Source organism: Sparus aurata, chromosome 2 (assembly GCF_900880675.1).
Source record: "Sparus aurata chromosome 2, fSpaAur1.1, whole genome shotgun sequence".
Classification (NCBI taxonomy): Eukaryota; Metazoa; Chordata; class Actinopteri; order Spariformes; family Sparidae; genus Sparus; species Sparus aurata.
The window spans coordinates 26,132,563-26,154,078 of NC_044188.1; the positions used below are offsets into that span (position 1 = coordinate 26,132,563).

The 21,516-nt window shown below is 43.7% G+C and overlaps 1 long non-coding RNA gene across 1 annotated transcript; it reads left to right on the forward strand.

Moving 5' to 3' along the window:
* Positions 1–14,920: 14,920 nt before the first annotated feature.
* LOC115597244 (uncharacterized) lies at positions 14,921–17,690 on the forward strand. Its single transcript, XR_003987050.1, has 2 exons — positions 14,921–15,126; positions 16,695–17,690. It is a non-coding gene; the product is annotated as an uncharacterized LOC115597244 (long non-coding RNA).
* The last annotated feature ends 3,826 nt before the right edge of the window (positions 17,691–21,516 follow it).

Below are 21,516 nucleotides of genomic sequence, written 5' to 3' on the forward strand. Positions count from 1 at the left end.
ACAGGTGGGGATGCAGACACAGTGCTGCAGTGTTGAGATGGAGGAAAAGCAAACCTTTAACATGCCTGCAGGACCCCTCTGTCTCTGACAGCAGAGACCAGGACTGACACGTAGCTTCAGATGTGCCTCATCCTGTCTGGATGATGTAGTCTTTGTCCTACGAGATTCAATGTCACCTTCATTTTCTGCAAATATTTGTTATTCAGGTGTTGTTTTGTATAATTTTCACAGGCAGGAAGGAAGGAGTAGAACTCCACAGGCCTCCCTCACACCTCACCACTGAATATTCATGAGGATATTTAAATAATCAGATTTTGTTTTGACTAAACATCATGTGGAGAATAGAATGGCTGAGAGTTAGTAGGTGCTGAAGAGATGGACTTTTCTTGGGACTGTTTGGACGTCACACTCTTAATAAAGTCATTGTTGGGATGAACAGTACAGTTAAACTAGTTATATAAAGAAACAAACAGGATCAATAGTTTAGTTTAGCATTCAGTCAGTAAACAATAAGTGTTCACTCTCCATCTCTTATGAGCTCAGGCCATCAGACATCTGTTGTTAAACCTACTGTGAGCAGAGATTTACAGTCTGCTGTGTTGAAGCAGTTCTTTCACCATGAGATCATCACCATCATGAGGCAGATCAGCAGGTACATCAGCAACACGCCTCATGTTAGATACTCATCCTGTCACCTCACAGTTTGTAACAGGACAATTAAACAACCAACACTAAAAGACACACTTTGTTCTTATCTAACAGTAATATGTGCCACAATTCATACATCCATGAAAGAGCATCACTGTAACTTTCATTGTGAAATACTGTTTATTTACAAGACAAACGTTCACCTGGATAAACGTCACTGTTAACTTTCCACTGGTCTTGTACATTGAGTTTGTCACTTTTGGTTCTGAGTAAACACTGATTTTGCCACAGTGACAGAAACCAATTCACATTCAGAGCAGGAAGTGTTTGTCAGGGTTCTGGTTTATTGGACATAGTGAATAATTTTCTTCTTGCAGGTCCCCGACTGCCAGTTGTCTCTGTATGCTAGCGCTGCACTTTCTGTAGACAAACACAGTTTGGATCATTTCTGTAATAAAGAGAGCAGTTTGGTAGAAAGTGTTATCATGGGAACAGTACTGACACTGAATCATTTGACTTATTATATGACTGGATGACAGTCAGACACTGTCATCCGTTACATCCACTCATTGAAATGGACATAAAATCTGGTGTGACCAATAAAAAAAGAGCACTGAAGCTGTTTGGTTATTTTACTCAGACATGTTTTAAAGAAAGCTCTGAGGACTCCAGCTGTGCTGCAGTAAATGTTAAACTGTTGCTCTCAATCAGCAATCATGTCACAGATTTAACATTTCCATTGAAAGCTGCCCATCAGCCTCTTGTGGAGCCACTGCAGTGTGAAATGCTGCTCCACTGGGCTCCATCTCTTCAGGTCTGACCGTCCTTTATAATCAGCGGCTCCTCTGATACGAGCCGAGCTGCGAGCCACATGATGAGAACCAGTGAAGGAGAGCCAAGCTGACAGAGAGAGAGAGGAGGATGGAAAGAACTGTTATCATGTGTGTGTGTGTGTTATTGCCCTGATAAACAGTGGTTCATATGAAAGGTGTGGACCACCTCTTAATGTTGCTCTGACATGCTGTCATGATCGAGCTGCAGTATGTTGTGTGTGGTGTTTGCTTTAGACATGAACCATCAAGCTGTGTCTGCAGCCGGAGTGTTGATAGCTTTGCTGCTTGGTAATGTGAAAACCATTTGCACAGATACATTTTGAATGAGCAGCTGGCAGTGAGAAAGTGCTTAGACTCAACTGTCTAGACCAGGAGCAACCTGCAGCTCTGTTGTCCCTCTGCATCGGCTTCCTGTGGCTTTGACATTTCACGTGGAGATGAACAACTGTTTCAGGCCGACAGTGATTCTCACATTCTGCGGCAGTAAAGATGCAGAGCCTACACACAAAGAATTATATAATTATATCATTGTGTTTTATGCTCAAGCCCAAGGGTTGAATGCTGTATGTGTCTGAGGATAAAAGAAGAACTCACAATGAAATGGACTTCAGTCAAATTCAAATTGAAACTGTCCTGTGTTTTTTTGCTTTTACTGTTTTTAAATCTAGGCTGCAGCTATATGTTTTATTCATCATCAGAGGAGGCTACTTTTTGTTGTGTACATTATCACAAACACAGGGAGGACTAAAGTAGTCCTGCATACACAGTTCTGTATTGCTACTAGTTCGATTTACTGAAGTCTCGTTCTTCTGCACCAGAACATGGCATCATTAAAATGGAAATGCAGGTTCAAGTACCTGATAATCATAAGTATCCCACTGCAGAGCTGCCACATCATGTGGAAATATTAAGGAATGCTCATTTAGGCCTATTAATAATCTTGATATGCTAATTTAGACTTTTAGGCTGTGTTCACTTCATTATAAGACACAAATATGTTTTGTGGCTCTGGACAGATTTTCTTGTGTGATGGATGGGGTAAAAAGGTTGCTGAGTCCTGGTGTAGACAGATAGTTAAACTCACTTACTCATTCATGAACACACACATGTGTAGGGCTGGCCCAGCTGCACTTCTTTCTATTCTTCCTGCCAGTGTTGTTGGGTATGTTTGTTCTCGTTATGTTGCTGCCTACAACATGAAAGTGTCTCCACCTTCATCTGTCCAGATGTCACCCCAGGACAGCCCCTGGAGTACTGCAAGTGCTCCCAGTTTAGAAGAAATACTGTATAGGAACTTTATTACATTCAAATCATAGTAACTAGTAATATCTAATACATTGATCATGTGTAGCTTCTGGCTCTGGTTGCTGTCAGCAGGGCTGATCTGCTGGTGTGACTGTGATCAGAGCCCAGTATGCTGCATCATAACCTCCTGCTGGGAGATCTGTGAGGTCACAAGGCAGATTAACGGTGCTACAGCAGCCAGCAGCAGGATAAATGAAGAGGATGGAGATCAGATGTAATATAAAGTGACAAGTGAAGGAGTTAGAATCATGGTACTAAAATGAGGACAATCCCTGAGAGGGAGGCACAGAAAGAGAAAGATCCTGTATGATAATGAAGGGAGTCGTGTCTTCACTGGAGATTATTCTCAGTGAGAGCTTGGTTTCCCTCCTCTGTCATCCATAATGGAACACAAGTAATGAAGTCAGTGTGTTTGCTAGAGAGCGAGGAGAGTAAAATGATGGATGTGTCTTGTGAAATTATCTTCAGATAGACGCAACAGTGTGTTGATATTGTTCTGCGTCAGTGAAACATTGACACAAGAGATGTTTGACTTTCAGTGAGCCAGCAGACAGACTGGATGTTCACACACACACACACACACACACACACACACACACACACACACACACACACTCCATTTATTCTAAACTTCACGCTGTCAATCGAGTCATCAAGTAAAAAGAACTCTGCTTCGTGACTGGCCGCTAACGTTAGCGGTGCATTATAGCAGCCGGAGCTTCTACCTGCTGCTCTGCACTGATGTTAGAAGAGTATTAGAGAGTATGAATAGTGACACTGGCACTTCAGAGGAGTCACAGAGTGGAGTCAGGTTACTGGTGCCTCTTCACACCTCAGACATTGAGTTTGATGTGTTCTCTGTGAGTGTGTGTGTGTGTGTGTGTGTGTGAAAGGTTAAGAGGTGACCTTTACCCAGCATTAAACCTGACAGAACAACACAGCGCTGACTGGCCTCTGGGAGCCTCAGCTGATGTGAACTGAAGCTAAATGAAGTTTCAGCTGTGATCAGAAGCAGAAGCTCACTGTTACACTTTGTCAGCTGGATGATGAAATGATGCAGAAACTCTGAATGCTACAGGAAATGTTTCACTTTGTGGTTCTCTTACTCCCTGTTTAAGTTTGAAGTTCTGCCCTCATGTGTCGTGTGTTTCTTCTCTTTTCCTCCATTCGTGTGACTTCCCGCCCTTTTTTTGTGTTCACCTGTGTCTAGTTTGTCAGTCAGCCGTTGTGTATACAGTCTGTGAGCTCCCTGCTGTCTTTGTCTTCTCGTCTGTGTTGTTCCTCTGTCTTCATGTGTCTCCTCGTGGTGTGTTCCTGGCTTTTCATTCCTGTTTATCCTCACGTCATCGCTGTTTTGGGTCTTTGTGTTTTGGGTTATTATTTCTTGTTTATTTTCTTTTTTTGGATGTCGTATTGAAAGCTTGTTTTTTTGTTCCTTATCCTGCCTGCCTCCTGTGAGTTTTGCTGTTTGGGTCCTGACTATTTTTAACTAAACGTCACAGACAGTTCAGAGATACACCAGATGTCTTCCTTCATGTATTGACCCCCTGCTCTGTCTTCTTAGTGTGGTCAAACAGAGAACACTAAACTTTAATGATCGTCAGGGGAAAGTCAATCAAAAGGTCATGAGTTTCAGAGTGTTGTCTCCACAGCAGCCTCCTCCTGAGCTGTCACACTCCACTGCGTGACTCTTTTCTGTTGTTATTCAGGATATGAGCAGGTGAAGCCTGACTGTCTGATCGGGAACAAAATAATTGTCCTCTGAATAAAACATCCACTGTCTCACTGCATGAAGTTTCTTGTTAGCTGCAGCTAGTTTGCCCTGTTGCCTGCTGGGAGCTCATCTTTGTACCTTAACTATTTCCTGAAGGTTTGTTTAAATCAAAAATGATGTTACATTCAAAATAACAACAACAACAACAACAACATAAGCCCTTATTTTTCTATTTCTGATCAATACAACTAAATTACAATGACGAGTGCCTCATGCTGAGTCACTGTAGATATCCTGAGTAACAAACAATATTCCTCACATCGCAGTAGACAGTGTTACCAGGTAATTATTATCTGATGCAACATTTTTGCCATTCTGCCTTTCTGAAGCGCGACTAACATTATTTCTCTAGTCCAATTCAACTACTTCAGAGTGTACTGAACACAAACTAGCGTTATAACTGGCCGTTCACTTGAAAGACACTTTTGCTAACCAGGAGCCATGAAAACAAAGCTAAACGCCAGAGTTAGCATACATGCTAACAAGCTACATTTACCCACAAGGGTAAATATCAAGCAGGGGTTCTTACCTGTCCAGCAGAAAAGCGGCAAACTCTGCGTCGTGCTTGAGTCCTTAAAAATCCTGCAGCTCCCTCCACCTCTGAAATGATGCTTCGATATTCATCCTAGTTTTCTCTCTGACTCGGTTCACTTCTTTTTTTTTTACACTGCTTTTCTTTCTCAGTCTTCTTATTTCTTCTCTTTGAGGTGTGCAATGGTGGGCATTTTTTGCTCAGTTGCCTCTCCGCCATTGTTTATTTTTTTGAAAAAATAAACAAATGAACGTGTCTCTCCTGTGTTACTTCCATCCTCCACTCACTGAATGATCCTCCACACCTGTCTCACATCAGTCTCGTTACAGTTTGAGCTTGAACGTATCTGACCAGGTAAGGTTGAGCACTGCACCTGCGTGGGGGAGGGGCACTGCCCAGTACACGCTGCATGAGGAGGGGGGCTGCCAGCAGTATGCAGGAGAATCATTGACAATTCTCAGACACTCCCCTTGGCTCTGATTGGTTGTGTTGATCAAATTAGGGCCACTAGGTGTTCTGAGCTCCTGCAGCATGTTCGTGTAATTGGTTACAATGTGCGTGTTTGCAGTGTGTTTCCTAAATGCTGTGCCTGTGTTGTCAAATGAACGTGTCTCTCCTGTGTTACTTCCCTCCTCCACACACTGATTGATCCTCCACATGTCTCACATCAGTATCGTCAGCTCTGCCTGGTTTCCAGTGTCTCTCCACCTGCACCTCATCCCCTCGTTGGTTTACTTTGTATTGAAGCCTGTGTTGTTCCCTCACTCTTTTTTGGTTCATCTGTTCAGTTCTCGTCCTCACGTCGCTCCTGTTGTCATCTTGCCTTCCTTGCCACCCCCTTGGGGTTATGTTTTGCTCTCTGTTTTAGTTTCACAGTTTAGTTGTGAGGTTAATCGTTCACTCTAATTGCTCGTAGGTGTGAATGTGAGTGTGTGGTTGTTTGTCTCTGACTGTCAGCCCTGTGATGAACTGGTGACTCCAGGGGAAACAGGAGGGTTCATCTCGAGGAGTTTATCCTTCTGAATAAACTACAACAGTGAAAGAAATCTTCACTGACGTTTGCACCCTGCTTGATTTTTGCTTAATTAATTTTCATATCAACATTAAAAACATGACTAAAGAGTGAAATCCTGCTGTTGTTTTAAATGCTAGAGCAACTTGTCATTTGGCGTGACTGCTGTGCTGAATGAGTGATAATCACTGATTCACAGCATCATTATCACCACGGTAACAAACTGTTGGACCACAGACTCTTTCTGTAAAAGGTTTGTTTGCTAATTTATCTCCACTGTTGTTGTTTGTCAGAGCGGCTTTAATGACAGTAAACTTAGTCAAATAATGAAATATAACAAACACAGAGCTTCAAATACTGTGTATCTGTATAAATGTTTAACAACAGATCCTGTTGTTCTTGTTTATAAAAGCTTTAATAAAGTTTGTGACACATTAATCAGATCATTTTACAGTTTCACCGACTGTCAGGCGAGGGGTTAACAAACAGAAAATAAACAAGCAAAGCCTCGTCACTTCAGGTCATTAAAAAACAAACAGAGGAAGTAAAATGTTGTAGTTATTTGTTCGTCCCTGCAGTTCTACAGATTCTTTATCCCAGTGGGAGCTCTGCACTGGAAATCAAAAGGAGACGCTGATTTTACCTCTGGTGACAGTAAACAGTGATAAACAGTGTTTAACCTCTGTAGTTGTTGCTGTTGTACTCTGATTGTACATCTCTGTGGAGAGGACAGCAGGACTGTGATGAGGCTGAACAGTGGAAGCTGAAACCTGGAAGCAGATAAGAGACAGCAGCCTGCACAGTGCTGAGGAGCTTTCTCCATGCAGAGCCATGTGAACACTTTGAGTCACGTCCTTTTAAATGATGCCAGCTCACAGAGCACGTGAACGGCTTCAGTACCAACACGATCCAGTTCTCTCTGCCTCTCATCTGACAAGACATCAGTGTTTTATTTCCAGTGATGTAACATTTGAATAACGTGCTCAGAGCGGGAGTGAAACATGTGGGAGTCAGAGTGTTTCTCTGCTGAAGTGGTGTATTAATCAATATGATGGAGCGGCTCGGCTGCTCTCTGCCAGGTGTGTGTTTGTGTCTTTCTCTAAACTCACTGAGTCACTTTCTACAGTTATTGACACGAACAAATCAGAAGATCATATCAGATGTATCTGAAACAAATGAGTCAGTTTGCTACAAAATGTTTTATCTCTTTCTCTTGAAAATCCCGTCCATGCCGAGCTGCTAGCACTGTAGAATAAAAGCACTTTGCTGCCACGTCTCCTGACAGATGAGGACATGATGACGACCAGTGCTGAGGAGGTTCCTCACATTGTTGTTACATGACTGAGACGACTTCGCAAAAAACACCACACCTTCATTCTTTGCATTGTCCCTTTAACAGAGGAGCTTTGTGTTTGACTTTGAATAGTTAAACAGAGACAGAGTTTGTGTTATTGTCCACAGTTTTATGGTCATTTACAGGAAGCTGTTGTTTCTTTTCTGCTCACCCTGAATGACTCCAGTATTCCCACCACAGGTGCTCTTACCTGAGGCTGCTCACCACAGTGTGAATATGAATCAAGTTATCAATCTGCTCAGCTGGATGTTTACTGAAGTGATGAGGTCGAGTGCTTTGCTTGAGGGCACAATAGCAGGAGCCTGAGTAGTAACATTTGGTCAGTAAGTCAGAATAATGAATCTCCAGCTCCTTCTCCTGACTGTTGTCACATTTTAAAAGAAGCCACACTGACAACACTGAGCTCAGTTTTACATTTGGCTCTTTGAATCTCGTCCAGTCTTTCTCTGGAGGAGACACACTCAGGGACAGACAGCACGCGTCAATGAGACGTTAACACAGTTCACAGAATGAACTGATCTGTGCAGTGTGTTCAAATGGAAACACCTGGCAGGTGACCTCTGTTTGATTTCAGGAGTCAATGATTGGACTCAGAGATCTGCTGTCTTCAGCACCAAGTCACAGGCTATAAAACAGCTGCCTGCTGCTGCTGGAGACGAGGTTAATGAGAGCAGTGAGACTGAACCACACAGTTCATCTGTGGGCCTTTAAATCTAACAATGTGCTAAAAGAGGCTACAAATGATTTTTTTCATTTCAGGCTCTTTACTTTTCTACCTGCCAGAGAGGAGGTGGCAGGTTTTCCTCTCCAGCTTCCTCTCATGACTCACAGTCACCATCAGCTGCTTCTACATGTGAAGGACTTCCTCTCTGCTGGTTTCTGGGGTGACTGGACCCTCAGGAGCAGGACTTATATACTGTGAGCCACCCCCACCTCTCAGATACAGGCAGGTCCATGTGATGACCCTCCTGGGCTCCTGTAGAAAGCAAAGACAGGATGTTAGAGGACAGCAGCGTGTTTGTAGAGAACACAAAGTGTGTTATTGATGATTTGTGTACTTCTACAGTTTATAGCAGCGGACATACACTCGTGTGCTTTGTCACCAGACTGATGATGTGTCAAAGGACTGAGGTGTTTGCTAGAAGGAGGGGGTGAAAGGAGCTGATGTGATTGGCTGTGACTGACACTGATGTCAGCTGGGAACAAAAAGCCTCACAGTGGATTGGTTGGATGCAGGTTGGTGCAGCTGTCCATGGAGTTATTTTCCACATCAGACTGTAATATTTCTTCAGGACGTTGTAAGTCCTGGTTGTAACTGTGTCAGCAGCTCTGACAGTGTGGCCTTGGTGTCCTGCTGCTGCTCAGCATCACTGATGTCGAGGGAGGAGGAGGCCGGTGGAGGTGCTGCATCCTGCTTCTCTCAGTCTACATTAAACAATTAGTCAGTGTGACGCTCTGACAAGTTCAGCATTTTAGAGCTCTTTTGACGATTTACAAATATTCTGTGCAGATCATGAGCTCAGACCGAAGTCTCAGCTCGTTTACTCAGAGCCCAGAAGAAGTTGACAGCATCATGTCGAGGCTGAAAACACTGAACTAAGAAACAAAACAAGTAAATCCAGTCAAAGTGAGCTCTCAGAGCCTTTACAGAAGCTTCACTAGCAGCACTGAAGAAGCCGCCTGTGTTTCTGTTGTCAGTGTTTCCTCTCTCCTGTCAGAGAGGTTGTCGGTGCTGCTCATGTTCCTGTCGTACTAAAAGAGGCTACAGTCAAACACACACCTCTACATCATGAGCTGGTGACATGCCAGCATGTGGACAGGCTCTGCTGTTGTGATGCTCTTGTCCTGCTGGCTGTGTTGTGGGTTTGTCCTCAGTGTCAGGAGGGACTTCAGGAGTGGATGTGATGCACACAGAGGTTAAATATAAAATGTGTAGAGAGACAGATAAACAGACCAACAGACCAACAGATTTTATAAACCGGCCCACAGGCCAAACTCAGCCTGTTCAGTATCATCTGAGATCAACTGAACACATGTGCCTCAGTGATATTCATGCTTGGGGATATTTTCCAATTCACTCTTTCTGATTGAACGAAACAGTCATTTCAGGATTTGTAATTACAGCCTTTTGTTTCATACACAACGGCCCAGACTGTAGAAACAGTATAACCCAGCAGCGTTTTCACAATAATGTCCCATTACTGGAGCAGCACAGCACTGCTGCTCAGTTCAAGCTATCAAACATAGAATCAGGTCATAAAAATAAAAATCATCAATTTGTGATTTTCTGAAATCACCGAGATCAACCAGAAGTAAAATATAGACGAGAAAAAAACTCTTGAGCTGCTCTGACAGAGACACAGGTCAGTGTGGAGAGAGAGAGGCAGAGACTCTGATCTCGTCCCCACACCACAATAAAGACTTCAGCCTCCAGTAAAATACAACATGAGCTGATCAGAGCTGCCAGCTCCATCAGAGAGGGACTGCGGGTGGAGAAGGACTGTGGGAGAGAGAGGTGTGGTCCAACAGAGGGAGAAGAGATGGAGGAGATGGAGAAACAAGTGTAATACAAACAAACCCTGACAGAAAGTGAACACTGTGTTGTTCATGATTCAGTCACAGTTCCCAGCAGCCTCCAGCTTCAAGACGTTTCTGTTTCAGCAACAAGCCGTGAAGAATAAAGGACTCAGATCTTCTGTCTGTCACTTCACAGGAAACTGAAGAGTCATAAAGCTCAGTTATCTCAGCTGTAGTCACATTCTGTAGGGACCTGTGGGTTTGAAATGTCACATTTCATCTCCGTCAAGTCGGATTTAGAAACGCGCTCTCATCTGTCTGTTCAACAGCACGTCTTTAAATCTCATCGCTCCAACATGAAGGAACAAACGTGTGTCTGATGACTGACTGTGTTTTATGTGGCCGGAGTGTATTTTCTCTTCTCTGTCCAGCAGGTCGAGACACTGTGTGCAGCATGTGACCCACAAACAGGTTAAGAGAGACACAGCAGGCGGGAGGCCAGGAGAGAGAAACACCACCACACACCCACACAGCTACACACACACTGATGGTTGACAGAGTTTAGTAAAGTGTCTGGTAGAAAGATCCTGACCATCGGACCGACCGCCTGCATGAACAGCCTGGAGCCATGAAAGAGGACGAGGTCACAGCAGGAGAGGACAGGGTGGAGACAGCGAGGGAGCAAAGAGACGTAATCTGTCCCAAAGGTGAGATACAAGACCGACACAGGCAGAGATGAAGGTTTGAAATGACAACCTGGCACTGTGGATCTGACTCAGTCCCAGAGGAGACAGACTGGCTGGACGAGGGACAGAGACAGAAAGAAGAAGCTGGTGGGACAGATGTACAGCTGATGTGTTTTATCAAGCTCTTTGCACTGCTCTCACAGATCACCCCCGGCTGTGCTGCCATCACTCTCATCCATTCTGCTGTGTCGCCCCGATATCCTTCTGGTTTCCTGCCTCGGGGCCGAACACACATAAACCGCTCAGCTGTCGAAGGAGTCGATGATCTCCTCAGTGGCATCTGCTCCGAGACCTGAACACAGATCTGAACTCTGGTGCTTCAAAACCTTCATCACAGCAGAGGTGATCAGCTGAGATCTGTAACCTGAAAACATGTTCTTCATGATGGAAGTTGTATCATAGACAGAGAGAGAGAGAGTAGAGAAGAATGAGTACAAAGTTAGAACCGAGTGGCCACAGGAGGAGAGAAAAGAGGAAATGAGACGAGCTGATGGTGGTCAGATGATTGTTTGTCCTCTCAGGGGGAGAAGACATGATGAAGACAAAGAGGCCCTGAGGGAGGTGAGAGCAGCTGAAAGAGGGGAGATGTGAGAGAGGTGTGTAGTCTGCTGTCTCTGCCACATGATATGAGTCCACTCTCTAGCTGTGTGGGTGACAGTGTCTCAGTGTCTCCCAGAGGGAGACGCAGCTCAGAGTCCAGGAAGAAGAAATACAATCTTCCAGCTGGGATAATGGTCCCACACTGTGATGACGCTCTTCTTCCTGTCGCAGTCATTTCTCTTCCTCCGTTACCTCTGACATCCTAAAGCTGGACCTGTTTCTGTGTGTCACAGTGTAAAAGAGGCGGTTCTGATCCAGCAGGAAGTCATTCATCAGTATGAACCACTGATGATCCTCCACTGCTGATTGACGTGAGGAATGAGAGTCAGTGAGAGTGAACCTGACAGGAGCTGAGCTCAGTGGACCACGTCATGAGAAAATGTGCACAAAGACTCTTTGTGTGTCCGTTTGTTCAGTTCGGCTGTGTGAGTCCTGAAGAAGAATCAAACACATCTTGTTGAGTCTTTGATTTGTTTTGATTATTAATGTTGAGGGTTAGGGTTTCCTGGTGGACTGAATGAAGAGAAATCCCATCAGTCGACCTGAAACCAGCTGAAGTGTCTCCACTTACTGTCCATGGTAGCTGAGCACAGTTGAATTTAGATTGAATTTTACACACTGAGAAGTCTGAGAGAGAAAATAAATAAAAGATATGAAATATAAATGGGAGGAAAAAAAGTTTCTGGGAAGATTTATTCACAGATAGAGAAAGGACGAGGTTTACCGGTGTGACTCGAATAATGAGAGAAGCTGCAAAACTCTGTGTGTCACATTTCATCAGTGGGGTTATTGCTGGTTATTGCTGTGTGTCCTCTGTCAGGTCAGCTGTACATCGTTACCACTGAGCGGCTGTTAGCTCGTCTACTCTGACATTACATTGAAATGTTGTATTAAAGCGGTGCAGAGTGATGCAGCTTCAGGTTATTGTCTTTCCTCCGGCCACGTTAAAGCTCTTGTTCCTCCTCTGCTTCACTCTTCATCTTTCACTTTGGACGACTGCCAGCTCGCTCGGCGACAAGATATTCTTTAAACAAGTTCAGCAGATCGACTGTATTTCACATGTGTATGCTCATAGTGATGACCTGAAGGTCCGGCTGCCTTTTGCTCTCAGCCTGACACATTTAGTCGACAAATACTATAACTTTTCTGATGAACATGCCTCCATCAGTCTAATGGCTCAGTGTGTGTCAAAGGAATTGGCAAAGGATATTTGGAGTGTGAGCTGTGAACTGAACACAGCGTCTGTCATTTTCTCTGTGCGCTGAGCTGAAACATCGTCTGTAATGACTCAACCAGCAGCCTCACACAGTTCACATCACCAGAGTCAACCATTTTCTCTCTCTGGCGGTCATTTTAGAAACACGATTCAAAATAAATGCTGTCTTCCAGACCTGATCAGATCTTCTTCTCAGAGACGTTTTTGTTCTTTCTTTGTGTTGAAGGAAGGTCAGTGTGATTAAAACGTCCTCCAGGGCTGTTAGACTACAAGCTGAACAGATATTGTCGGGGGCGAGTTTCTTTTCCTTGAAAGACTTCAGCATTAACGCCTCACTAATACTCACTAATAAGTGTTTTGGCTGCGGCTGCTGTCGAGGTCGTCCTCTCTGCTCTGTGGCTCACATGAACATTTTAAAGTGGATTGGAAAGTTTTCAGGGTCTAATGAAATGATTTCATCTGAGTGTTGAAGTGCAGGAGGTGAAGACTTCATCTTCATGTTAATGTGGTGAAGAAACCACCAGTGAAACAGTGAGATGTTTTAGATTCTGTGAGGATTATATGACAGCTGAAGTATTTGAATCATCCACATATAAACTGAACCTCTGCTGTCTGGTTTCTCTCTGTTCTTACAGGTAAGTGCAGCCAACGACCTCCTTCAAAAGAAACAGAGAGAGAGAGATTTAACAAAGAGCCTCTACTATCTGCAGCACCGTCCATATCTCAGAGGCTTTGTTATTCTTTGTTTTCATAAAGAGGAGAGGAGTGTATCCAGAGGGCTGCTCTGTATCCTCACATGATGATGGTCGGACACAGGCTTCCTCTACAGACTTTACTTTCCCTGTTTGTTCCACACAAACACCCAAAGAGAATCCTGAGAGGAAGAAAACAGCTGCGCTTCATCGTAATTGCTGTTATTTATTGTGGGAGATGCAGAAAAAGGAACTAAAGTGAGAACGTGCAGAAAGCCTGTGTAGAGAGTGACGACCTTGTTGTTCATGCGTTGTTGTTTGGATTAGCTTGTTAGCTCTCTCAGTTCCTCCCCCTGTTAGCCTTGTTACCAGCAGAGTGTTTCCTCGTGTCGTAGCTGACAGGTGAGGCTTCGTGTTGTCAGACTGCAGCAGATACTGGATGCTCAGATTTTATACACAAACCCTCAGGCTGGAACACTGGAGCAGGATGGACTTTGGAGAGAGACACATGTGTTTGTTCAGAGCCAGTGGCAACGTTACACAGAGGGAAACTTTTCTCTTGGTGTGAGTGTGTGTGTGTGTGTGTGTGTACAGCGGGATAGAAAGCACCGTGGCTGACTGCAGATCAGCTGCAGGGTTTTTCTCTCCGGCCAGAGGATCGTCTTCTGTTTGAAACTCTCGGTTTGTTCTCTTGGATTACGGGAACAAACCGAGAGTTTAAACACTGAAACACGTCTCTCATTTCAGTCTGCAGATGATGGCAGACTGCCACGTAGGCAACTTTTATTTTGCTGGAGGAATTACAGATGTTCACAGCTTTTTGGAGCGATCAGTGACAGAATGAAAAGGACAGAGAAGTTCAGACTAAGCTCAACAACACAAAGTTTGTACTGCAACTTCAGAAACAACAAATGTGCAGAACAAGTGAAAACTAACAGAGAGCAGAAAGAAGATTAATAAGGTGAGAGTGTCGACTCTGAATTACATCAACAGGTGAAACTAATGAAGTGTTAACGAGCCTCCTGACACTGTGGACCTGCTGACTGCAGACAGCACAGAGAGCCTGTCAGAGAGTCTCTGTGTTATAGTCGACATGTTTCTCATTCAAACATGTTGAATGTATCTCATGTTTTGTTTTAACAAGTTTAAAGTAAAAAACCTTCTCTGAATGTTTTAAAACCTGTTTACATCGACAGTGTTGAGCACTTTGACACGTGACAACATTAAACAACGAGCCAACAGAAACACAGTGAGGTGTATTTAACACCATCAGTGACAGTAACGTTCATGTGTGTGTCTCAGCTGCAGGTATTGAGCCTGCTGGCTCTCTGTGACGGCTCACTGAAATGGAGCAGAGTCCTCGTCCGTGTTCTCAGAGACAGCTGGGACACGTCTCCATGCTCTGGCTCTGCAAGAACCTTTCTCACAGCACACATGAGGACCTGTAGTGAAAGCACAGGAGTTACTGATAACATTAACTATCACTTTGTTCTGTTTTGTTTCAGTTATTTTCTAAAATAACCCTAACTGAGCATCAACTTTCAAAATGTTTTTTTTATAAAATGTTCTATTCAGTGTCAGATGGAAAACTGATCTGTCACCTCAGCTCTAGCTGTGACCTCAGACTTCTGGATTCAGATTATCAGGAAACATGTTGTTTGAGCTCACTGAGGATCTGCACAGGAGGAATGATAAAAAAAACCAAAACATTTTGCCGTTCTGTCTTTCAGTCAGACAGTCACTTATCTTCTACTATGATGCGCTACACAGAATAAAGTCTTTCACAGCAGACATTTAGACTTGGCTTCGCAGGAAAAGCACAGCTGAGCTTAATAACATTAACGATGACTAGAGTGAGTGAGCCAGCATGCACAACACCAGGACCCTGGAACTGAAGGTTATTAACATCAATTTAACTGATCAGCAGATTTCACTACTTAGCATAAAAGTTTGTGTCTAATCTTTAATTGACCCTCATTTCAGTTCAGTCAGACAGCACAGGTGAGCATCATAACATTAACGATGGCTCAGTGCTCCAGTAATGGTACGTGTCCACAGTGGAGCTGCTTGCTCCTCATTTGCATTCAGTTAAATTCTGGCTACTCAGGGCGCCGCCTCTGGAAACTCCTGAAAGACTATAAAAACTAAACATTGTTGAGTTAAAATGAAGACAGATTCTGCAGCTGCATGACTTAGTCTCCCCCAAATTGTCTTCAGAAACAAGTTTCATGGAGCTATTTTTGTAATATGAGAAAGAGTCACCCAACGAGCCGCCATGATGGGTTGGTTGGAAATCCCGGAGCAGCGATCCAGGAGTGGCATTCGTCCACTCAGGTGCAGCCAGTGAGTGTTTACGTGGTTGTTGGAGGGTGTAGCCTGTTGTAGTCAGACATGCAAAGCTGGGAAGCGTTGAAATGACGACCTGTGGACACGTACCATGAGCTCTGCAGTGAACCTGAACAGATGATTCCAGGATGTAATCACATACACCTGTTGTTCTCCTGCTGTGACAGGTCAACATGTCTGCTTTGGAAAGGCTCTGTTACAGTATCATCATGTCAGTGTGAGCTACACACAGTAAATGAAGGCTGGTGGTGGTTTGCCACTCTGCTGATGGAGCTCTGACCTTCCTCTGCTGTCTGCTCAGACATTCAGGATCCTGCCACAGTGATGGTCTCATCTTATTTTCTCAGCAGACTCTACATCAGTACAGACGGTGTGACAAACACAGCTCCACTGTCCTCTGACTCACTTCAGTTGTATCTGTAAACCACAATGAGCTGACGTCAGATCAGTGCTGCTGGATAACTCTAGTGGTGGATAGAACCTGAAATCAATGATTGACAGCACTGGTGTTACTCTGCCAGTCAATCACACATCTCCCTCTTTCATCGGCTCAGTCATCACTAGAGAAGCTGTCCTGTGTTGACTGATACTGACAGGGGATCAGATCTCAGCCCAGACAAGACAAAAATATACAAACAACATCCAACAGAAAAAAGCCATTATCCTGGATCAATGTTTTCTTAGAGAGACCAACAGAATAATGAAACTAATGAAGTTCTGATGGAGATGATAGTCGAGATGATGTTTGGCTCTGGAGTTATCAGACTATTAAATCAGATGTGGTCGAGTGTTCAGCCTCCATTAAGTTCCTGCAGTAAACACACTTCACATGTTTTGTGCTTTTTCCTGTAAAATAGACTGAAGTTCACTCTGAAGTTTGGCTCATAGATAACATGTAATGCCAATGTCATGTTATCAAACCACCATCTTCAGGACCTGCAGACCTCACACACCCACACTCACTTTGTCTGACTCAATATTTGGCTGAAGACATCACCCTGTGACTTTCTACCATGTATTCTAGTCAAAGTTCTTTATTTGATTTGAACACAGATAGAAAAGAAGAAAAAGACGCAGCTCTCTCTCTCTCTCTCTCTCTCCATCTCTGTTGTTCTGAAGGAATTGAATGAGCTGTCCAGAGAGATGAACTTTGACATTGTCTGGACAAAATAAAACCAGATCCAATTTACAGCTGGTTTGGTACCGTGACATCTGTGACTCCATCAACAGCACCCGTCTCCTGCACAGCCGAACACACCAACAACACTTTGTGCTCCACCCAGACAGCAGCTGGATGCAGCTGGAAGGAGAGCTGGAGACACTTTGATGCTTTTCTCTCCATGTCTGGCTGTTTGGAGGATGATTTTATCGGGAGTTGACAACAGAAGCATGCAGTCAGAAAACAGGATGAGTTTTTACTCACTTGAGTTTTTAATTCACATGTCAAGTATTGACTGACGTTCCCTCAGACTGTCTGACAATTTGAGTTGATTGAATCCTCAGTTTAAATCAACATGTCATATTTCAATATTCTAACATGTTCCTCAGGTCCTCATATACAAATCAACTATGATTAATATTTTGAATACTGACTTTTAAATGACATTTAATATGTTTTGACAAAATGTGAACATTTCAAATGTGTGACAGCAGTAAATGAAGACTGAGGGATGAAAGCATTTACAGCATTAAGTGTCTCTGTCTTGTTTTTTCTCTGACTTTATTCACTCTGACATTTAGTCTCTGTTTTATTTGCATGTTGTTTATCTGACAAATGATGATGAGCAGCCGCCATCAGCAGTCAATCTTAATACTCATCTAGACTCCACACAGTTGGTTGGTTATTGACAGCAGCCGTCAGATAATATTCATGTCAATCATTGATTAGATTATGCAAATATATGCAAATAAAGAAGAATCTGCTGTTAAATACAATATAATCCTGTTTTAACCACAATTTACTTTATAGTTTATCTCCTATCTTAACCTTATTATTGAGTCACATGACCTTTAACCTTCTCTGAACAACACGTGTCTATTTGAGCTCCACTCAGGCAGTGCGACATCATTTAGTTGTATATACCTGTACGATGACAATAAAGTTATTCTATTGTGTTCTAAGACGCATTGATCTTCTACTAATGAAGCTCTGCTGCTGCCACCGCAGACTGTTCCTGTCCTGGTTTTGGGGAACTGATTAATGCTGAAAATAGAGGCTGCAGATTTCACAATCCATTGCTGAGCCTCCTGCAGTGCTGTGGTCTCTGAGGGAGAAATATATCAGATAGTCTACTGTCAGCATCAGCCCTTTATGGCTGACCACAGTGATGATCTGAGAACTCCAGTGTTGCTTATTACAAAGGATCAATGGTCCATGAGAGAGCTGTGATGTAGTGAGGAAATATAATATTCCTCACCCTCTGTCCAGATAACATGTTTGTGAATGTGTACCCAGTATGAAGGCTGTATTGAATATCACAGTGTGAAACCACAGATAGTGGCTGACAGTTGTTTCTACTCAGTGTCTCTAATTTACTGAAAACATCAGCTGTCTCTCTGAGCAGTGGACAGGAAATAAAACTGATGTAGGAGAAGAATCTGGATGTTGAGTGAGACACACATGTAGATGTAGTGCATGTTTATGTATGTATGTAGAGAAGCTGACAGCCAGTGTTGGGCTGCAGGTGATCGTCTGAGGCTCTGCTTGTTGGCACATAGTCAGGCCTCGTCTGTGGCTTTTCAGATGACTGAGCACATAGAATTGTGTAGAGCCCGTCAGTGATCGTCCATCATCTCTCTGATCGGTTGTTCAGTTAAGACGAGAAGAGAAACAGAAAGAAAATCAGGAAAAAGACCCTTTTTGTCGCATTAGCATCCATGATTTCACCCATTTACTGAGTTCCTCTTTACTTATCCAACTTTTTACAAGATGTGTTCCCAATTACAAGTGGATATATGAGCTTGAGCTGTTTCAATGATTTGTATCTCCACAGTCCCAGTCTTCTGGTGTCCCTTTGTGAATGACAAATACAGACTGCCACACTTGGTGGTGTGGAGAGTTATGACCTCTCCTGCAGGCGCAGGATGTTCCAGCTGGTTGGTCGTCGGCTGTCGTCTCTGCTGTGTTTCTAAAGTACAGCTTCTCGGCCGAGACACGGGAGATGTGAGGCAATGCGACAGTGAACTTTCATCATCAGCAGTTCTTTGATGCTGCTTCGGTGTGTCTGGGCCCGAACACTTTCAGGCATGTAAGCTGTTGAAAACGCTCTGCTGCACTTGTTCAAACACTGGAACCTGTTCCTGATGCCCCACATTACAAACAAGTGAACCACAGAGCAGCAAGACGTCAGGCAGCAGGACGTTATTCAACCTGACTGCAGGTGTCAGTGAAGGACGTCAGCATTAACTGTAATGATGAAATGATTCCCCTCAGGTAGGTCACAGCAGAGCAGCTTCATGAAACTGTGTCATATGTGAGCCAGCACCCTGCAGTCTTCACTTTAAATCTGCTCACCTGACCTGAAGTCAGTGTTTGTTCTCTTGGTCAGACTGAGGGACGATGTGTGTCCCCTCAGTGTCCGGTCCTCGGTCACGTCCTCTCATATCTTTACATGTCCCCCTCTAGATTCCCCTGTAGAAAGCTGACAGCTGTTCACACTCCTCCTTGATCTCTTCAGCATATAAATACATGTTCATGGGAAGAAGACATCAGAACATCTTTACATTCAGAACCAAGCTTATGACAAACAGGAGAGCAGCAGCAGTTGTTGTGTTTGTCGACGTAGTGTTGCTGTTATCTGTGGCTGTGTGCAGTGTGCTCCAGAGGAAAAAGGTGACGCATGAGGGAATGACTCCAGTCCAAGTCCCAAACTCTAGTCCCCATCTCTGGATCCCAACACAGGACTGTTCTTCTCTCTGCTCCATGTGTCTCGTCTACATGTAGTCGTAGCTGTTCAACAAACTCCAACTTAACTTCTGACCACTGTGTGTGTGAACTGGTGTCTCTATGAACAAACTATTCATCGATTCAGCTGGTCTTCTTTTTAGTCCTCTCGTTGTTGCGTTTGTCTTTTTGTCCTTCTCAAGACTTCACAGTCAGAAGATGATGTTCACTGACCTCCATTCACTTCAGATTCATGAGACTATTGTCAGTGATTCATGAACTCCTCTTTCTCTCACAGACAATAGTACTTCATCTTCAAAATGTTCATCCTCCTTCTTCTGCTATGTGTACGAGATACAAAGGAAGTGTTCCTGAGTCAGTCTCAGTCTCTGGAGATTTATATGATGGATGAATCATCGTGCTGGCCAACACAGCACATTTAGAAATATTAAAAGGTATTATATCACACAGTGCCACTCACAATAAATCACATTAAATCCCATGGGAAAGGTCCAAAAGATTCTCTTTCTTTAACTATAATATATAAGCACAGAAACTCAACTGTAAACCAGCTGACTGCAGTTCAGTAACAAGCAGCAACCTCAGTCAGTCGACTGTGCTGTGTGTGATGTGTTTCATTGGCGGGAAATCCATGCAAGAAAATATCAGCTGTCAGATAGTTTAGTTTTTCCATCATAACACAGAGTGTTGACATGTTTGTGTCTTGTTCCCCTGACTGCAGCTCTCAACACATTCAGTCATGTTAAAGTTTCGCTTCAGCGAGTTTGAATTCTTGTCTCTGTCGAGGATTCAGCCTCAGTCCGTCTGACGGGAAGAACACAAAGGTGTGAAACATGCTTAGAAGCGTCGTCCCGTCCATTATGACGGTGTTAGCTGCAGGTCTGAGTGTCAGTCCTGTAAACATCCTCCTTGTTTGGCTGTTAGTGAAGAATGTGCTCTCTGTTGCAGACTCTCTTACTCTGTCTGACCTCCTGAGATTGAACTCCTGAGCTGCTCCACACTGAGAGAGAGAAAAGTTTCAGGGAGGAATCACTTCAGGGAAGCTCTCTGCTTCCTTCAGAACTGCGTCAGAGTTAAATTTAACTCTAATAAATCACAGTGGTGAAGCACTGATGGGAAGATTGGACCGCTGCGTCGGAGTAAAGTGGGACACACATTTCTTGTTTATGTTGCAGAGCTCTCAGCCGCTCTGAAGAATGAGACGAGCAGAAAGAGCATTTGGCCTCTGATGAATGTAATTATGTGCGCGCTTCATATAGCTGCAGGTCTGTGTGGAGCAGCTCGTATGATGCATTATGTTTATGGCTGTTTACTGCCAAACTGTGTGTGGATATTTTTAGCTGACTGGATGAACAGAACGCAGGAGTTTGTTTGTGCAGACAGATGAAACCCTAATGTCTCTTCTGACAGTCGTATTTTAAGATGAACACACACACACACACACACACACACACACACACACACACACACACACACACACACACACACACAGTAATAAAGTCTTCTCATCACTAGTATCTATAAAAAGTATCAAGACCAAATCTCTGAACCTGAAGTGATCATTACAGATGGTGATCAGCTGTCAGCTTTGTTTCCTCCCTGCTGGTCAGTGTCGGAGCTCTCTGAGGGGTTCACAGAGCTGATGAGGTCGTCTTGTTGGGATAAAGGATCCAGGAAGAGTTCTCACTGCGACAGCTGAATCATTTTATTGTTGCGACCTCGATCACACCACGAGAGCCAGACTGGCTGTATCATTAAGAGGCTCTGTGTTCCCAATCCACCGTTCACCAAACACTGATTTCAATGTGCCAGCATTTCGTTGTTATTATTTTCCCCACAAAACTCATCTTGAAGTCTCCACAGAAATGTTTTAATGCTTTGAACACAAAGTGTGTTTTGTGCTGAGCCCAGAGAATAACTAAGTGCTCCATTTATCCACATGTTTAGTGATGAGGAGTTCAACAAACTGAGTCATTTTTACTGAATATATTTTTCTGTCTTTGAGCTGTTGTCGGCGTCTGTTCTGTAATTTATGAT